General features: G+C 41.6%; 1 non-coding gene across 1 annotated transcript; it reads right to left on the reverse strand.

The window, feature by feature from the left end:
• Positions 1 to 3,452: 3,452 nt before the first annotated feature.
• Trnat-ugu (transfer RNA threonine (anticodon UGU)) lies at positions 3,453 to 3,526 on the reverse strand. The gene has a single exon. It is a non-coding gene; the product is annotated as a tRNA-Thr (tRNA).
• Between the last annotated feature and the right edge of the window lie 695 nt (positions 3,527 to 4,221).

A 4,221-nucleotide genomic window follows, 5' to 3' on the forward strand; every position in this document is an offset into this window, starting at 1 on the left:
TATAGCATGCGACTACTACTAAAAAAAGAGATGTAACTACACATGTCCAACTTCCCAACAAAACCATTCGTAATAATTCCCGAAAACTGTATAAAATTGAAGATCAAAGATTGCGCAATTTCTGCATATTTGTATAAAAATTGAGTTGTTACAGACTTCGAAGTTACAGTAAGCACATTTCCTGTTCATATTTGCCAGAAATTAATTACAAGTATCAATATATATCAAAACAGTGTTATCATTTTTCACGATCTATTGAACACATTAAGGTAGTACGATCATTTCAGGAAAATCTAGTTCTGTTATGATCTCTGTAGATGAAGTTGGGAGCAATGAAGGTACGGCGAAATAATTGCATTTGCTTATCCCTGCCACTACTATAATCTGCAGCCTGGTCCCCTGTGGGATAATGGTTTAGGGATAGAACGTCATGAAAACGGTCCCTAACACGAATTATAGAGATCCGTTTTCATCGTCGAAACTGCGCGGATCATCTCAATAGGATGGACTCTAGATACTCAGAAAATTACTGAAATTACGTTTTCATTACGTGTGATTGTTATCACAATGAGCAAGCACCTTGTCATAGAATTCAAAGAAAACTGAAACCCTAGTTTTCCGCTAACCTCTTCACCAATTTTCCATTGCAAAATGCATCAAGTTAAAGTATCATCGTGAGCTTTTTAAGAGTTGTAGACTGCACGTGTAACTGAGTCTATTCCTACAGAGCGTCTGCACCATACTATAGACGGCGTCAGGAGGTCAGGACAAATCTGTCTATTGCTTGGTCGTAACACCATGGAAGCCAATATATATCTAAAAGATATTGTCAACTACTTCACAAAAAACTAGTGCATTTGCACTGTATCGAAATACGGAGAACAATCTGCACAAGGATTTTATTAATAAAAATCACGAATGTACAACTCCATTAGGAGCAGGATGACAATTTCCGTTTCTTGGAAGTTATCACGTCTAATCTACCTTCATGTCTATCGTGATTCCGAGAACGAAAAATCGTTATTGACAAGCTTTTCATGCCCGGGGATTATCACTCACTTCAGCTTTTGTCTCCGTAAATCCCTCTATGGATAACAAAATGGCAATTTCAAGAAAGGTCGTGTTACTGCCGTGGGGGCAAAGGATGTTCGTGTCAGTATACACCTAGGTGTACGGTCGATTTTCTGATTGCATTATTTTAACTGACGAGAAAGGCAATACTGTACCTGCAAATATACTTTAGTCTCCACTGAGTAATAATATCTGCGGAACCAATATAATTTCCGCCCTAAATATTCAGTTCAAGAATGAAGTGTGGTTTATTTCTTTCTGAAAACAGATTGAGGAATTTAAAACAAACTTTACAATTGAAACTTCCTGGCAGATTAAAACTGTGTGCCCGACCGTGACTCGAACTCGGGACCTTTGCCTTTCGCGGGCAAGTGCTCTACCATCTGAGCTACCGAAGCACTGCTTCGGTAGCTCAGATGGTAGAGCACTAGCCCGCGAAAGGCAAAGGTCCCGAGTTCGAGTCTCGGTCGGGCACACAGTTTTAATCTGCCAGGAAGTTTTATATCAGCGCACGCTCCGCTCCAGAGTGAATATCTCATTCTGGAACTTTACAACTACTTAAAACTTACTTCTAGCGATGTTCCCCAATACAGTTTTAAAGTTTCTTGGGACTCAGTCTGTACATTGGGGAAGCCGTGAAGAAAACCAGAGATATTTGGGATGGGGAAAATAAAAAAAAAAATGAGGTTTGATCATGACATTGTAACCCTATCAGAGAAGCTAGTGGACTTGCGAGAGTAGTAGGATGGAATGAAGAGTATCTTAATCAGAGTGAAACTAAGGTAATGGAATGTATTCGAATTAAATCAGGCGTCGCTGGGGGAATTAGTTTAGGAAATGAGTCACAAAAGGCATTAGACGAGTTTTGCTGTGCCGATGGTCGAAGTAGAGAGGATAGAAAATGCAGACTGGCAATGGCAAGGATAACATTTATCAAAAAGAGAAATTTGTTAACATAGAACATAAATTTATATTTTAGGAAGCCTTTTCTGAAGGCACTTTTCTGGAGTGCGGCCTTGTACGAAAGTGAAACAAGCGCGACAATATTTCAGACAAGAGGAGAATAGGAGCTATTGAAACTTGGTTCAAATGGTTCAAATGGCTCTGAGCACTATGGGACTCAACTGCTGTGGTCATCAGTCCCCTAGAACTTAGAACTACTTAAACCTAACTAACCTAAGGACATCACACACATCCATGCCCGAGGCAGGATTCGAACCTGCGACCGTAGCAGTCGCACGGTTCCGGACTGCGCGCCTAGAACCGCGAGACCACCGCGGCCGGCTATTGAAACTTGGTACTGCAGAAGAATGCTGAAGTCAGATGAGTAGATCGAAAAACAAATGAGGAGGTACTGAATCGAATTGGAGAAAAAGAAATTTGAGGACCAATTTGAGTAAAAGAATGGATTGGGTGGTAGGACACATCCTGAGGCATCACACGGAATTGTTAATTTGATAGTGGACTGTGTGTGTGCGAGGGGGGGAGGGGGGGCGGGGAGGGGAACTAAAAATTTGTAATGAGAGACCAAGGCTCGAATACAGTAAGTGGAATCAATTGGATGTAGCTTATAGTAGTTATCCAGAGCTGAAGAGACGTACACAGATATCAACATTAGCAACAACAATAACAAATAACTCTACTTTGTACAGTCGCTATCTCTTTACTCAATTTTATTCCGTACAGATGCCACTAAAGTGAATCTACTCGAGAAAGTGGCGGTCACCAGTTTGCATATCGATCTGCGTCGCAGATAAACTGCACGTTCTCGAAAGTGCACTTTGATTCCTTTCCTTATCTCGGAACAAGTATCGCATGAGGCCGTCTTTTTATATCGCTTCCGACCATCACTCCTCTCAATTTCGTCACTTTCATTCACGCTAATAGTTTATGTCTGACGTTTTGCTCAGATAATATCAGAACCTACTAACTGTTTACACCCGATACGTTAGTCGATTAGAATGAAGACTTGCAAGTAAACAGTATTCAGCACGTCTTTCTTAATGGAAAGGCATCGGCAGCAGCGGGAGCAGCGCCAGCATTGAGTAGCGTGATAGGACCGCTACTGTTCACTGTATACACGGAGAAGCAAGTAATTCGGGAACCTCGAATACTTCGTAAATGGTCCAATGTATCGAAGCGAAGTTTCAAAACATGGTACTATGCAAGCGGTCTGTAATTTGCTGTAATTAGAACCCCTTTCTTTATCTACCGAAATAGTGAAGCAGCTATGTTTTCAGGGGTCCGTACCTCAGTCGATAAAAACGGAACCCTTACAGGATCATTTTGTTGTCTATCTATCTATAAATGATGACTAACTGACAACCTCAGCTGCCGACAGTTGTTGTTGTTATACCTCGATGTGGACAGCTGAAAATGTGTGCCCCGACCGGGACTCGAACCCGGGATCTCCTGCTTACATGGCAGGCGCTCTATCCATCTGAGCCACCAGGACACAGATGAATAGCGCGACTGCAGGGACTTATCCCTTGCACGCTTCCCGTGAGACTCACATTCCCAACTGTCCACATTTCTACATATGTATTGTACCTTATAGACATTTGCCCACCCACTCATTACTCGCGCACGCTTTGGCGATTCCCGTAAGAGTTTGGGCAACCTGTGCGCATTCGCACAGACGAAGGTCAATGGCTCGGAAGCCTTTAACATTATTTTTTCGAAACCTAGGACTATTCGGGGTGTTAAAGTTCCGAGGTTGACACAGTATTAACATCACCTTTCATGAAACATCTAAAGTTCTACGATGCTGTTCACAGGGGATGCAGTTGTCTACAGGAGGTGACGAAATTCAGTGATAAGCACCTGATAGAAAGATTGGCAGCTAATCCTCATCATAAATAAATGTACAGATAATTTTAAAAACTGGGACAACCACAGCTAAAATGGTTATACATGATTGAGTGACAGTTTACGCAGTGAACAATTTTTAAAATACAGATGTTAAGACTATTAAAATGAAACTAAATGAAATGTGTAATAATCCGCTGTAGCGAGTCGGTTTTTGTTAACTTTGACCGACAGCATACGCTTCTTCCTTTCGGTCATTAGTAGCCTCCCTCCCCTCCCCGTCCCTTCCTTCCTCGCCAATAACAGTTAAAATAATTTTCGGTAGATTTCAGTGCATTAAAT

The sequence above is a fragment of the Schistocerca nitens genome, chromosome 3 (genome assembly GCF_023898315.1).
Source record: "Schistocerca nitens isolate TAMUIC-IGC-003100 chromosome 3, iqSchNite1.1, whole genome shotgun sequence".
Classification (NCBI taxonomy): domain Eukaryota; kingdom Metazoa; phylum Arthropoda; class Insecta; order Orthoptera; family Acrididae; genus Schistocerca; species Schistocerca nitens.